We start from the raw sequence: 16,512 nt of genomic DNA on the forward strand, positions 1-16,512 counted from the left end.
GGAGGAAACCCACGCAAACACGGGGAGAACATACAAACTCCACACAGATAATGCCATGGTCGGGAATTGAACTCATGACCCCAGCGCTGTGAGGCAGAAGTGCTAACCACTTAGCCACCGTGCTGCCCATATCTATCTATCTATCTATTGATCTCCTATCTATCTCATATCTATCTATTGATCTCCTATCTATCGATCTATCTATCTATCGATCTCCTATCTATCTATCTATTGATCTCCTATCTATCTATCTATCTATCTATCGATCTCCTATCTATCTATCTATCTATCGATCTCCTATCTATCTATCTATCTAGAACAAAGTATAAAAACTGTTCAGTGGAAATTCCTGCTCATTCTACATGTGGCCATGAAATTTTGCACCGTTAGCCTTCAGAATTTGGCCTTAAGTATCCAGTCCTGCCCCAGCCACAAAACACACAGAACGAATTGTCTGTTGCTCCCCCAGCTGTATCCATAGACTATATAGTATAAATAGACCAAAATGTGAATTTACAATTGCAGTGAGGGATGGAATGCCAATAAAATGGTGAAGCAAAAGCGGAACTCGAAGATTGTCTCAATGGAAATTCGCACCTCTGCAGAAATGGCCTTTTCCATAGCGAAACCCCATGCATGTAAAATGTTATAGTGGTTTCGCGCATCTTTACTATTTATCTTTCTGCCTATCATAAGGATAAATGCTGAAACAAATCCTTTTAATGTATCTTTTGTGCGTTTAGAACAGTCGGCATTACCATATGGGATCTTGTTTTGCAAAACTTTGGCAGAGAATCAAGGATTTTGTTTCTTGGGTTTTAAGAACTTTTCATCACTTTTTCCTTCTTGCATAAAAATATAACCTTAACTACTTTACCAGGAAAACTCTTAGGTTTGAAAAATAATTGTACTCGGTGCCAGCGTCTGCAATTGAAATTACCATCAAATCAGTTTCAGTTTTGAATCTCACGAAGAAGATTAATTTTCACAAAGAAATTCACCTTATACCGTGAGCTCCTCGACTGCCATGGCGGGCAGCTGCGTTTTTCAGTATAATCTTCCTGTGATTACAGTCAGTAGCAGCCTCACAGACGCACAGGATTATCCTAGTAGTGAGTTTACGAGTTTGTGAGCCACAACGCCTCTGAGTTACAACACATGGATGTTAATGTCATGTCCTTTAATATCCCAATGTTATTTTTAATTATTATTTTTTTTGCTTTACTGCATAGAGTCTGACTTAGAGCAGGCCACGACTTTGCGGGCCGAAAGTAGGCGTCAAAGTAAAGCAGAAATGTTGAAGCCTTAGGCGTGTATTTTGAGCAGAATATGACAATTCAAAATACACTGTAAATATGCGACAGCATTAACATATGCTCTAAACATCATCAACTTGACTGCCATGTTACAAATACAATAATTAAATAAAAATGTATAAAAATGTGTCTTCCTTCTAAAAAGTAAGTAAATATTGTGTATTATATGGAATAAAGTACCCCTTCAGTAAATTAAAAAAGCATATGAGGTCACCTTGAATTTCCTACATGCATAAAAGCTATTAGCCTGTTGCATTGGGATTTTATATTATATGGTCATGAAATTAGGGTAGTTACTAGGGCTGTGTGAGAGGGGCAGTCGCCCAGGGCACATATATGAAACGGGAGGCACAAGTTTTACTGTAATAACTAGCCCTACAGAGAAGACAGCGACATGAGGAGTCCGATTCAATAGTGCACCGACCTGCAAGAAAACCCCACTTACCGGAATGCAGGGTACTTCATATCACGACTCGCTCTGTTGTCGACTGGAGAAAATGACGTCATCACCAACCGCGACTTGGCTTAAAGCGGCGATGGACGGACCCGCCTGTCATTTATGTCATGTAAGTATTATTTTAGGGGTTAAGGTTAGTGTTAGGATTAGGATTAACCCTAACTCCTAACCCTAATACCCCTAACACCCCTAACCCCTAAAATAGTACTTACATGACATAAATGACAGACGGGTCTGTCCATCGCCGCTTTAAGCCAAGTCGCGGTTGGTGATGACGTCATTTTCAACAGTCGGCAAGAGAGCGAGTCGTGATATGAAGTACCCTGCATTCCGGTAAGTGGGGTTTTTTTGCAAGTCGGTGCACTATTCAGTCGGACTCCTCATGTCCTTGTCTTCTCAGTCGGGGTAGTCAGTACCGGTAATAGGTACTACACCCTATTTTACATTCATTTGGTTACAATTGAGGGTTTGGCAGGGGGGGAGGAGTGGACCAGCACATTTCCTTCTTACAGGTGTTATCATTTCTATTTATGACTCTACATGAAACTCCTCGGTGATTTCTAATTTCTTTCTATTTTACAGCAGACTGGACGATAACAAGAACACAGTCAACAGCGAGTATAGCGGATTGTGCACAGTTACTGTGTCTGCACCTTATGAATGGGAGTTTGTTCGGGCACAATTTAAATAATACAAACATTATTACAATAGCTGCCTTCTGCTAAGGCTTGAATAAAGAATTCCTTTGTCAATAAGAAGATCATATCATTATAGAGGAATGTAGGAATTCTTATTTCCTTTGCGTAAATCAGCTGTGACTTGTATTGAAAAAGAAGATCTTAAAGGTTAAAAGGATTGATTTCTGGAGTTAATACATTACTTATATTAGTGCACATTGCTGGTATTTAAGGTCAAACATCTACTATGTCTCTGTTGTCATAAATTGCTTTACCAAGGCACTGGATTACAGTAACATGACATAAAGCCATTATTTGACATTAGTATATATCTAAAGCTCTGTATTACTGATTAATACATAAATAATATACATAATAATATACTATCTTTTATGTTTATAGAACCATGTCTATATACTTACCTAAATATCATATATATATATATATATATATATATATCCTGACTCCTATCATTCAATATCCTTTCTCTCCACAGAGATTGATATTCTAGCCCAAGTCTTAGCAATTTGACTTAATAGCGGATATAGTCCACCCAGACCAAACAAGATTTATGCCGGGGTAACGCCTACTATCATGAGCTTGTAGAACAGGATGTAGAGGTCTTCACCTATAGCAGCCGCCTTTCCCGTAGAGTTCGTTGTGCTCACAGGTACTCAGATGCCTCCAGGACTTACACTCAACATAGTACAAGCTTATGAATGTAGCGCAGCGTGGAATAGCAGGTGATGACAAGCAAAGCTTGGTCAGGAACAGGCTGTGGTCTAGGGTCCGAAGCAGGTAACTTGGTGAGATACAGGCAAAAGGTCAGGGCTGGCAGTAATCGGAGGGAGTCTAGATAACAAAGCAGAGGTCAGGGCAATAAGCAAACAATCCAAAATTCAGGACATCAAGCAGAGGGTCATATACAGAGAATCAATCCAAAGATTTCAGAAAAACAGACAGAAGTAGGCAAGCTAACAGAAAACTGGACTCAATAACTGGCAGGGAGGCTCAGTCCTCCCTGCTTTACATACATAGAACAGCCAATCACAACTAGGAAGGCACAGAGTAAGATAATTAGCCCCAGGAGGCTGATAATAGATTTCCCCCTACTACGCACAAGCCCGGCTAATCCCCCCCGCCGGGATCGGCGAACTGACACTTCGGTGTCAACGGCCGGGCCGGAAGCCAGAAGTGATGTCCTGGTTGTCCAGGAGACGGCTGGGACGTAGGGGGCCGATGAGAGCAAGACGCAGCGGCTATGGGCACCGCCAAGACTCATAACAGTACCCCTCCCTGGAGGAGGGGTCGAGGCACCCCGACATCCAGGTTTTCCAGGAAATTTTCTAAAGAACTCCTTGAGGAGTTTATCAGTGTGGAGATGCCTCCAGGGAGCCCAGGATCGTTCTTCCGGGCCGTACCCACTCCAATGTACTAGGAAATTAATCTGCTCTTGAACTTTCTTGGAATCAAAAATCTTTTCAACGATGAATTCATGATCACCATCACACTGACTGGCCGTGATCTGTGTGATCTATGCAAATTGAATCTACTGAAAGCGACAGCAGGTCTCAAGAGAGAAGAATGGAATATGTTTGAAATTCTTATAGATGAAGGCAGTTTGAGTCTGAATGCCACGGGGTTAATCTTTTTGGCAATCGTAAAAGGTCCAATTAATCTGGGTCCCAGTTTCTTACAAGGCTGCTTGAGTTTGATTTTTCGGGTGGAAAGCCAGAAAAACGGAGATATAAACGGGTTAAGGAATGACAAGAATTGTTATAGACAAATTCAGCCCATGGGAGTAGAGAGGACCAGATATCGTGAAATTTGGAGATATACAAGCAAAAGAACTGTTCCAAGGACTGACTAGTTCTCTCCATCTGGCTGTTGGATTGCAGGTGGTACACTAATGAGTAGCTTTATTCTGAGCAGGCTGCAGAAAGATCTCCAAAAGGGAGTGATAAATTGGGAACCACAGTCAGAGACGATGTCCTCAGTCAGACTGTGTAGCTGAAAAATATGTTGAATGAGTAATGAGGTTTAGTGTTCGTGCATCAGGTAGTTTAGGTAACGGTACAAAATGGGCCATCTTACTAAAGCGATCTATGACCACCCATATGGTATTGTGACCAGATGACCATGGTAGATCAACAATGAAATCCTTCGAAAGATGTGTCCATGGTTTAGCTGGTGTAGACAGGTGCATCAAATGACCCGAAGTGCAGCTTCTGGAGGATTTGTTTCTGGCGTATTCTTCACAGGAAAGGACATAACTCCTGACATCAGAAGACAAGGTGGGCCACCAGACCCAACGTGAGAGGAGTTTGATGGTCTTAGATACTCCTGGATGTCCATCAAGTTTGTTTTCATACAATTTTTCTAAGATAAGCTGGAACAAATAGCCTGTCAGTAGGGATTTCAGCAAGGGCAATTCTTTGAAATTGAAGAAACCTAATGCCAAGGTCTTGGGTCAAACCAGCATGGATCAAGGAGGACGGAATGATAGGCTGAGGATCCGGAGGCAGAGCATGTCAGGACATGATGCTCCGAGAGAGTGCATTGGCCTTGAGGTTTTTAGAGCCTGGTCGAAAGGTAATTAAGTACTTGAAACGAGTAAAAAAGAGGGCCCATCAGGCTTGCCCAGGGATTCAAGATCTTGGTGGCCTGAATATACTGAAGGTTTTTATGATTCGTGAAGATGGTAATCTTATGGGTAGCTCCTTCCAAGCAGTGTCCTCACTGATGGCTAATAATTCTCGGTTGTCCACATCGCAACTGATCTCTGCGGCTAAGAATTTCCGGGAGAAATATGCACAAATTTGTAGGCGCCCCGGAGGTCAATCTTAGAGAAGATAGTGGCCGTCTTCAGTTGATCGAAGAGTGTAGAGATGAGAGGAAGCAGGTATGTGTGTTCGCCCATATTTTTGTTGAGACCACGGAAGTCAATGCAAAGCCTCAAGCTGCCATCGTTCTTGGCAACAAAAAAAACACCAGGTTCCCACCGGAGACTTGGAAGGTCGAATGAATCCTTTCTGTAGATTTCATTTTACATACTGCTCCATTGACTGGGTCTCAGGAATGAACAGAGAATATAATTGTCCTTTAGGCATCTTAGACCCAAGGATAAGATAGATTGCGCAATCATATTCCCAATGTGGAGGGAGTGAGTCCACTTTTTTCTTGGAAAATATATCATGAAATTCCTGGTAGGGAGCAGGAAGGGATTCAAGTGTAGGCTGAAGGACTCGAAGCGGTAAGGTCAAGCAGGTGGATGAACACTCAGGACTCCAGCGAATGATCTCTCCTTTCTTTCAATGGATGTGGGGATTATGGCCTTGAAGCCAAGGATGCCCCAGAATCAAAGTAGCAGAAGGACACAAGATAAAATAGAATGAGAGAATGGAGGATACCGACAGATAAGTGACGGTGATACCTGTGTCCAACTTAATTGAGGGAATACCAAGAGTCTGGGCCAACATGAGGTCAAGGAAATTACCGGCTGCCCCACTGTCGAGACAGGCTGAAACATCAGTGAACTGAGCACCATAGACAAGACTTGCAGGAATCAACAAGAATTTTCTGAAGGGATTATTCGTAGACCTAGGCGCACCTCTTCTCCAGCACCTAGGACTGGTCTTTTCCTGGCTTGTTTGGTCAAGCATGGAGTAGGTGGCCTTTGTTGCCCCAATACATGCAAAGGCCCAGGGAACGTCGTCTGGAATGTTCTTCTGAAGAGAGACAGTAGGCGCCTAACTGCATGGGCTCCGAAATGTCCAACAGTGCAGGGTAAGAGTTTATCGAAGAACCAGAAGAGACAGACATATCTCTCTCCACTATCCTTTCCTTGATCCTACAATCAATCTTGATTACCAACTGCATTAAGTTTTCCAGGGAAGTTGGTACCGCACTAAAGAATCTTTCATTTGCTCAGAGAGACCTAGGCGGAATTGACTCCGTAGTGCCGGTTCATTCCACTCACTATAAGTGGAACATCGCCTAAACTCTGCGCAATATTCTTTGCTGGTGCGTCACCCTTGCTTCAAAGCCCTGAGATGAGACTCTGCCGATGCCATCCTGCCTGGGTTGTCATAGAGCAGACCCAAGGCATTAAAGAAACCTTCAACTGATTGCAGAGAGGGTCTCGTAGGTGGGAGACTGAATGCCCATGACTGAGGGTCTCCTTGGAGCAGAGATATTATGATGCCGACTATTTGATGCTCAGAACCTGATAAATGTGGTCTTAGGTGAAAATAGAGCTTACAACTCTCTTTAAAGTTGCGGAATAAGGCTCTATCACCAGGGAAACGGACAGGTAAATTCAATTTGGGCTCCACTGCGGAGCCTGAAGAAGCTTGCTGGGCTTGCGAGGTTCTAGATGCCTCTTCTTGTGCAGCCAACCAGTGCGACAGACGTTGAACCATCTAAGATAAGGTTTGAATCTGACCAGCCAGAACTTGAACTGGAGAAGGATTTGTCCCACTTTCATCCATGGAAGTGAGCTCTTCCAAATTCTTCACTGGCCGGTTATAATGTTATGGCTAGCGACTACTATGATGAGCTTGTAGAACAGGATGCAGAGGTCTTCACCTATAGCAGCCTCCTTTCCCGTAAAGCTTGTTGCACTCACAGGTGCTCAGCTACCCCCAGGTCTTACACTCAGTGTAGTACAAGCTTATGAATGCAGCGCACCACGGGATAGCGGGTGATGACAAGCAAAGCGTGGTCAGGAACAGGCCATGGTCTAGGGTCCAAAGCAGGTAACTTGGTGAGGTAGGGTGCCAAGGAGAGTGAGTCACGGCGGCTATGGACAATCCCGCGGCTCGTAACAGTCCTCAGCCATAAATCTTAGACGCCTATATACCCACATGCACCTGGGACAGATGGAGGACAAGGAGGCAGTGGTGGTATCTTTAGATACTGACAAGACTTCCGACTCCATGAAGTGATGAGAAGATTTGGAATGGGCCCAGTATTTATAGATTGGGTTACAATCCAGCGACACTATTAAATATCTCATATATAAATATCTTTCATTCTTCCATTCACTTCTTGGCATCAGGCTGCATGTAAGGGGGGGTGGGGGTGTTTCTCTATCTGAGCTAGAAGAGTGTGGCAGGTTTGCAGGCTTGGAGCATCATTCGGAGTTAGGAGCAAATCCAGCTAGCAGGTGCAATTTGGCACCTTGGCAAAACCATGTTGAGCCCCAAGGGAGGCAAATGTAAAGTGTGCTGTCAGGTTTAGAGTTGGGAAAGGGGCACTTCCTAGCTCAATTCTAAACCGCAGCGATAAAATAAAACTGCGTGGTATTTGTGTGCTAGAAGGAAAAGCTGATGGTATTTACCTGCATGCAAAAGACAAAATGCATGTGCACCTCTTGATCACAACATGGTCTGTCCAGCTGCAAATTTGCACCTTCTCGCTCAATTTGGTTCTACCTCTAAATAAGGTACTTCATCAGTTTATTTTCTAGAATTTTATACTTCAAACAATGCCGGTACATTTCAGTTCATATTAACTATATGAGTGGTTCATTTATAAGTTGACGCATTTGCACTCTGAACATACATAAGAAAAGACACGCTTTATAAAAGTGTATTAACTGGATATGTTGAGTCATACGAATCTCAACATGCTAGCAGATCAAAAACAGTAGTATTTGTGCCAGGCATATGCCATACAGAGTACAGGTGAGTATACATAATATGTACACGTGCACCAAAAATGCATCCATGTGTAGGTTTTTGTGTATTCGTAGACTTGAATCCACTTACGCCTAGGGAGACTGAACAGGGACAGAGTCGGACAGGAGAGCATATGTCAAACATTAAGTTACTATTAAAAGTTGCATGTACAGTCATGGCCGAAAGTTTTGAGAATGACACAAATATTATTTTTCACAAAGTCTGCACCCTCAGTTTTTATAATGGCACTTGCATATACTCCAGAATGTCATGAAGAGTGATCAGATGAATTGCAATTAACTTTAAAGTCCATCTTTGCTATAACAATGAACTTTATCCTAAAAACAACATTTCCACTGCATTTCAGCCTTGCCACAAAAGGACCAGCTGACATCAGGTCAGTGATTCTCTTGTTAATACTGGTGAGATCACTCTGTCATGTTGATTGAGTTAGAATGACAGAGTGGAAGCTTTAAAAGCAGGATGGTGCTTGAAATTATTGTTCTTCCTCTCTTCATGGATAACTGCAAGGAAACATGTGCAATCATCATTGCTTTGCACAAATAGGGCTTCAAAGGCAAGAAAATTGCTGCTAGTAAGATTGCACCTAAGTCAACCATTTATCGGATCATCAAGAACTTCAAGGAGAGAGGTTCAATAGTTGTGAACAAGGCTTCAGGGTGCCCAAGAATATCCAGCAAGCGCCAGGACCGTCTCCTAAAGTTGATTCAGCTGCGGGATCGGGGCATCACCAGTGCAGAGCTTGCTCAGGAATAGCAGCAGGCAGATGTGAGTGCATCTGCACGCACAGTGAGGCGAAGACTTTTGGAGGATGGCCTGGTGTCAAAAAGGCCAGTAAAGAAGCCACTTCTCTCCAGGAAAAACATCAGGGACAGACTGATATTCTGCAAAAGGTACAGGGATTGGACTGCTGAGGACTGGGGTAAAGTCATTTTCTCTGATGACATCCCTTTCAGATTGTTTGGTGCATCTGGAAAAACGCTTGTTCGGAAAAGGAAAGGTGAGCGTTACCATCAGTCCTATGTCATGTCAACAGTGAAGCATCCTGAGACCATTCATGTGTGGGGTTGCTTCTCAGCCAAGGGAGTGTGTTCACTCACAATTTTGCCTAAGAACACAACCATGAATAAAGAATGGGACCAAAACATCCTCCAAGAGCAACTTCTCTCAACCATCCAAGAACAGTTTGGTGATGAACAATGCCTTTTTCAGCATGATGGAGCACCTTGCCATAAGGAAAAAGTGATAACAAAGTGGTTCAGGGAGCAAAACATCGAAATTTTGGGTCCATGGCCAGGAAACTCCCCAGACCTTAATCCCATTGAGAACTTGTGGTCAATCCTCAAGAGACGGGTGGACAATCAATAACCCACAAATTCTGACAAACTCCAAGCATTGATTAGACAAGAATGGGCGGCCGTCAGTCAGTATGTGGCCCAGAAGTTGATTTCCAGCATGCCAGGGCGAATTGCAGAGGTCTTCAAAAAGAAGGGTCAACACTGCAAATATTGAGTTCCTGCATAAACTTAATGTAATTGTCAATAAAAGCCTTTCACACTTATGAAATGCTTGCAATGTTACTTCAGTATACCATACAAAAAGGTCCAAAAACACTGAAGCAGTAAACTTTGTGAAAACCAATACTTGTGTCATTCTCAAAACTTTTGGCCATGACTGTAAATACATTTGCATGACGTAACGTTGCATTATGTGTAAAAAATTGTCGCCCCTGTGCAGATTGTACCTATCTTAAGATATGTAAACTAAAGCCGTAAAAACACAAACATGCAGCCTCATCTTTGCTCATAAGCAAATGGGGCATATTTATGTGCAAATCTAAATGAGGGCCTAAGTAATAATATCATAAATTACAGAAGATAACTGAATATACCAGGCCTGATTCATTAAGGAACGTAAATGCCGATACGTACCGTATTTTGCATAAAACTGCTCTGCGCATGCTCACAAATAGACTATACACCAGTGACCACAAGTGCTTGCAATTCATCGTGGAACATAAATGGCTATTCCGTCAGCCTATGATTTCAATGGCGGAACAGGGGAGGGAAGGGGCGTATGCACGTAGGCAATGTACAGTAAGGTGCCAAGCTGGAGCGCACACACAACCATCCGATACAAGCACTCGGTATCTCTCAGGTACGTGATTTTTAGCCATATCTCTTACACCAGCTACAGAGCAGGTGTAAGTGCATGCTAATGATGGTCGTGTATACAGCTAGAACATGTGTTTGAAATTAAGAGCAACTGTAAAAATTCATTTTATGTACAGTACGCAGGAAGAACATAATGATTAAAAAAATGTAAAAAAAAAAAGACGGAAAATTAAAACCTTTTTTTTCAATGTATTTTTATGAATAATTGCATTATTAACAGGTGTTAATGTATTTAATAATATATTTTTATCTGTGCATTCTTATGGTACTTTATATATACATATGCATTGTACCCTGTTGTGCCTATCTGCATATGGCAAGGGCCGTGTAGGTAGAGCGTTCTTAGCCCCGTATTCAACTAGAAACCTTTCATGAGATCCGCTGGTACTTGAATATGGGCATAGCTGCTTGCAATTTCCGTTCAATTTATAAAAACGCAAATTGCGTTCACTGTGCGTTCCTTAATGAATCAGGCCCACAATTTTATTTTAGGAGCAAAAGCTCTGTTACAAATATCACTTTTTAAATTGTACTTTATTATGCTAATTTTTCAAAAGTTTAATACAAACACAGCGCAGTTTAATAATCTTTCTCGCTACTAGCCAGGGAAAATAAAATCTGTCAGCAAATTGCATTGTGGGAGAATGTGCAAAAAACATGAGCACATTCTCAGAGGCCACCACTGAGATTTCTATAAATATGACTTAATAAAAACAGCAATCAATTAGCAGTTTACACTCGGAGCATTCAATGGCTCAGCAGGTCTTAATTTTATTTATAATGACATGCTGGCAAAGATGGTGGTTTTACCGGTTTTAGAAGCAGAGATTAGAGCAAAAAGCTACATAATCCTGAGTTTCATACTGATACAGCTCATTATACCCTGATAGAAATTATATAGGAGGAATAATACATCACAGTATCATAGTATATTCTCTGGCTACTGTATACTGAATACATTTAAGGAGTCATTATACAGTATAAGGGAGTCAGGTCTCGATTCAAATTTAGGATTACAAAGTAGACTTAAGATTTTACTCTATTATACTTTATATTCCAGTCATATATTTATAACATAAGAGAAGTATTTGTACTATACATATTTGGATTATATCTAGGGTAGGGAGCCTTTACTTATATTTTATTTTATTTTTTATTTTACACTTTTTGCAAATAATAGCACACTATCAGTATTTAAATATTGCACACATGTACATAGAATAAAAGGATTTTGAATGTTTTATTTTTTATTGGTACAATAAAGATTAAGAGCCCTACTAGTAGAGAAGCACTCTATAAATAAAATTATTATTATTATTAATAATAATAATAATAATAATAATAATAATAATAATAAATATCAGATTTGCAATGCAATCATTTTGTATATGTGCCTTCATATTAAACAGATGCAGAAAATACACTTACCTGGTTCTGTTTAAAGCAGTGGTGGCCAACCCGCGACTCTCTGAGTTTAAAAATGAGGCTCCTGGCCGGCTGGCCGAGAGTATCACCCAGCCGCGATGCTCCGGGTGCCGACAGCCACAGATTTGACAGCTCGGTTGGCCGAGAGCAGTCGTGTCATGTGACTTCCTCTGCATAACGCAAGGAGGTCACATTATGACAGGCTATCCAATCAGGGGAGGAGAGTGTGCAGTCTGCTCTCGCTGCTTCCTCTGCGCAGGCTCCAGCGTCTGTGCGAGAGGTGTGACAGGTAAGTAAGGGGCATGTGAGAGAGTGATGGGCAAGTAAGGAAATCTGATGGCATTTGGGATATCTGTTGGGGTTTGATTGGTATTCTGGAGCATCAGGCGATGGGCATGTGTGGATTAGGGGCATGTGTGGAAGTCTGATGGCAACTATGATGAATGTGGGGAAATCTCATGGCATTTGGGGAGGTTTATGGGCAAGTAAGGGACATGTGAGATGGTCTGGGATTTTAGGTGCAAGTGGTGAGGTCTGATGGCATGTGGGAAGACTGATAGGTGTGTAAGGGTCTTGGGGGGAGGTCTGGTGGCATTTAAGGGGCACGGAGTGAGATTTTGTGGCATGTGGGAAGAATGATTGGTATGTAAGGGGCATTTGGTGAGGTCTGGTGGCATGTGGGAAGGCTGATGGTTATGTAAGGGGCGCATGGTAAGGTCTGGTGGTGGCATGTGGGAAGGCTGATAGGTATGTAAAGGGCTTCAGAGGGGGTCTGGTGGCATTTAAGAGGCACAATGTGAGATTTTGTGGCATGTGGGAAGGATGATGGGTATGTAAGGGGCACGTGGTGAGGTCTGACGGCATGTGGGAAGGATGATGGGTATGTAAGGGGCACGTGGTGAGGTCTGACGGCATGTGGGAAGGATGATGGGTATGTAAGGGGCACGTGGTGAGGTCTGGTGGGATGTGGGAAGGATGATAAGTATGTAAGGGGAATGTAGGGATGTCTGGTGGCAGGCGGAGAGGTCTGATGGGCATTTGAAGAGGTCTGATAGGCATGTGGGGATATCTGATGGGCATTTCTGGGGCATATGGGTAGATTTGAAGGCATGTGAAGAGGTCTGATGTGTATGTAAGGGACACGTGGTGAGGTCTGATGGGAATGTGAAGAGGTTTAAAGAGCATGTTGGCTATTTATGTTGAACCCTCCTCCGCTGGACAGGAGGGCAGCGAGGTAAGAGCTGAGTTGATTATTATTCTGAACATTTTGGCAATGTTTGATATCTTCTTTTTCACTTAGCTCAATATTGTAAAGTATGTTTTATGTGTGCGGTAAGTATGCGCATGTTGTTTATACTGAGTATATGTATAAGCACACATATATATAAAAGGTGAAGTTGGCTCTTTGCCGTATCTATAGATATTTTATCGCTCTTAGGCTCCGACTGGTTGGCCACCCCTGGTCTAATGGCTTCCCCAGTTGATCACCCCCAACATTGTGCATTGCCAAAGCCTCCACTTTACTGTGCATAGACATCGCCTTTGCATAAACAGGCGTAAAGCGCATAATCAGGCTCAGTTATATATCTCCAATGCATATAAGCAGCTTTGGCACTGTGTTTACTGTTTATTTATAGTAAATGACTTCATAGTTATTCATGAACGCAGGTACCGTAGTGTGGAACACACTAAAAGCCATGGGTAGATGTATCACACATGCCAGTTTTGCAGACACACTTTTAGCTCTTGTTAATTCTGCTGTAAAGGTCTGTGTAGTCGGCCAGTTGCTTTTGTTTAATGAGCTGCTTTTATTAAATTGCAGAGGAAAGATCTATTCATTTCTTTCTAAAAGTACCAGGAAGCTGCAATCATTTTTGCTCTCAATTTATTGTTAATTAATAGATAAAAAGCAGACAAACAGCATAAAGGAGAAGTCACACTGTGTCGTGACGCTGACCAAGGTCGTTTAGAACAGAAGCCGGCTGACTAAGAGATGTGCTAAACATGTTTTATCTTTTGTGTTACTCTGAATTCTCTTTAATTCAGGCCTGATTAAGAAATAACTTGGCATGTAAGAGAAAAAGTAATAACTGGTGAGTGCAAAACACTCAATGCAATGATCAAGACGTCCCTGCAGCTGAAGTACAATACTCAGCAATATTTCTTTAATTTCTATTGATTGTAGAGCTCCATAACATACAGTGTCCTGAGTTTTACTGCAAAGAACGTCCCGTCTCCTCTGATCTCAGATATGCTGCTGTAAATAAATAATTTAATAAAAGCTGGGGCCGTGGATTAAGTTTCATGGGCCGTAAGCAGAGATTAAGACCTGGGAGTGACAGGACATAAAGTTGAGAAAAGAACCATTAGGGCATCAAGCATGAAGGAGCTGGGGCTACAGGTGAAGGCTCGGAAGGCAGCATGTGGTCCTAGGTCTGCCTGTTGCCCATCACTGTTCCAAAGTTGTTCTTATGTGGGACAAAATGCTCAATTGATAAAACATTCCATGTCAGTTATGCTTGCTGTGATATCGCTGGCAATGTCCTTGTGGGCTGTATCTTCAGTTTGAATACAGCAATTATGTTAGCTAGCAACAATAATACAAGATTTCCACTGCACCAGAGTGATGTAAGATAGAGAAGCTCCACCCTCCTACACAATGTCTTGTTTTCTCAAAAGCAGTACTGTCCAACTTACATATTGTTTTAAACTTGTATTGTCAGGGGCCAGATATATGAAATGTTGTATCGTACCATTGAGAACTATATTGTATTTTCTACATAAAATAAAAGAACAGCTCATATATTTACAGCTCTTTGATCCTGCACAGGCACAAATAACTATTGCACTATTTATACTCACTCCTTGTCTTATATCTAAGAATTATTTAGGAGACCGTGCCCTGTAGCTAGGGGCATCGATAGCGCAACCCTCAGTGCAGGATCAAGAGTGAATGGCGGGGTTGGAGGATTTCAAAATGTTTCTTTGGTACCTGCATGGAGTCTGAAACTTTAGTAAAGATTAATTCCAGTTGGTAGATTTGAGTAAGATTAATGGTGGGCATGTATCAAACAGCGTTTAAATAGACAGTTGGACCGTTTACAAGCGCTCCAACAGATGCTGCCTTATCATCATCGTCATTTATATAGCGCCACTGGATCCGCAGTGCTGTACAGACAACTCATTCACATCAGTCCCTGCACCATTGGAGTTTACTTCTAAATTTTCTAACATATACACACACAGACAGACTAGGGTCAATTTTGAAAGCACCCAATTAACCTACCAGAATGTTTTTGTAGTGTGGAAGGAAACCAGAGCACCTGGAGGAAACCCACGCAAACACGGGGAGAACATACAAACTTCACACAGATAAGGCCTTGGTCGGGAATTGAACTCATGAACCCATTGCTGTGAGGAAGAAGTGCTAACCACTTAGCCACGGTGCTGCCCAATATTATGCCTTAATATATCACTTGGGATTCACTTCTCCCTAAAATAACAAACAGACACTTTTCTCTTCAGAAAACAACATAGAAACTATGAGAGACATTATTATCACTTTTCTTACATTTGAGATTGATCCATTTTTCTATGTATTAACTCTTTGAGAGACACTTGATTGTCCTTGTTTAGAGACATGTGAGTTTGATCACCTTTGCCATGTATATGAAATATGGAAGTCAGAATTGAATGAATATCAGATCCATGTTATATATATATATATATATATATGGGCTGTCTCCCCATTTTTGGTTGTGCCTGTAATATACACATTTGAATTATCTATGTATCAAACAGTGGTTTATTGAGCTTGAGACTGATGACTCACTTGTTTAGTAAGTAAAACTGCGAAGCCAGGAAAGCTGAATGTAACGACAACCTGACTTACATTGTTATTACTAGAGTGAAGGACATATATATATATATATATGATATATATTATATATATTTATATATAACACAGGAGACCTCATTCTAGAGATCACCAAACTACAGCTAAAGTGTACTAAATGGACCTGATATTTTCCAGCAAAAACCATCATTATCTGAAATTATAATATAAACAGGTTAAAATTGAGTTACTAAAGTCAACTTTTTATGTAATGATCATTCACATTTGCTATAAATAGGATCCTGGCTGAAAAGTGAAGCTTGCTGCATAAATGCATGTACTAATGTATTTGCTGTCGAGTCCTATTCAATGACAGCATGAGTTACTGTGGGAAATATATCTGGGTGGTCTATTAGATCATATAGCCCGTGATGAGATATGGCTTTGTGCTTCCAAAAGCTGATTAAAGAAATAATACATGGAATAAATCAAGCAATGGTTCTCCAGCTGTGTAACGTCACCTCCCAGAATGCTTTGCCAGCCAGCAGCAGGTAGCCCAGCAACAGCCAGAAAGTGATAGGTTTGGTTTTGGCAACTATGTCATGTGGTGTCAATTGTTGACTTGTTGGAGAAGACGGAGGCAGATTTTCTATTTTTGTCATGTACAGACTGTGTCTTTGACACCACACTGTAGCCTGTAGCTGGTAATTGTGAGATATTTCTCCTTAAAGAAGAAACCAGTCACGTGTGTATTGTGTCCACAGTGATAGGCACCTAATACAATTCGGGGGCCCCATGGTGCGACCCTCTAACCTTCAGGAGGGCCACACCCTTAATCTCAGTAATAAGTTAAAACAATGCGTTTAATCAGAGAAAGAGACATCTATCGGTAATAAGATATCAGCAGGCGTTTTAAAGTGTGACAA

At 41.7% G+C, this 16,512-nt stretch overlaps 1 long non-coding RNA gene across 4 annotated transcripts in view; it reads right to left on the bottom strand.

Annotated features, from left to right (window-relative positions):
• Window positions 1–11,896, bottom strand: part of LOC142143043 (uncharacterized) — a 132,591-nt gene extending 120,695 nt beyond the window's left edge. For all 4 annotated transcript variants that reach the window (XR_012689476.1, XR_012689478.1, XR_012689477.1 and 1 more), the window contains exon 1: window positions 11,755–11,896. This is a non-coding gene — a long non-coding RNA (uncharacterized LOC142143043). The remainder of the gene's footprint in view (window positions 1–11,754) is intronic.
• Between the last annotated feature and the right edge of the window lie 4,616 nt (window positions 11,897–16,512).

The sequence above is a fragment of the Mixophyes fleayi genome, chromosome 3 (assembly GCF_038048845.1).
Source record: "Mixophyes fleayi isolate aMixFle1 chromosome 3, aMixFle1.hap1, whole genome shotgun sequence".
Classification (NCBI taxonomy): Eukaryota; Metazoa; Chordata; class Amphibia; order Anura; family Limnodynastidae; genus Mixophyes; species Mixophyes fleayi.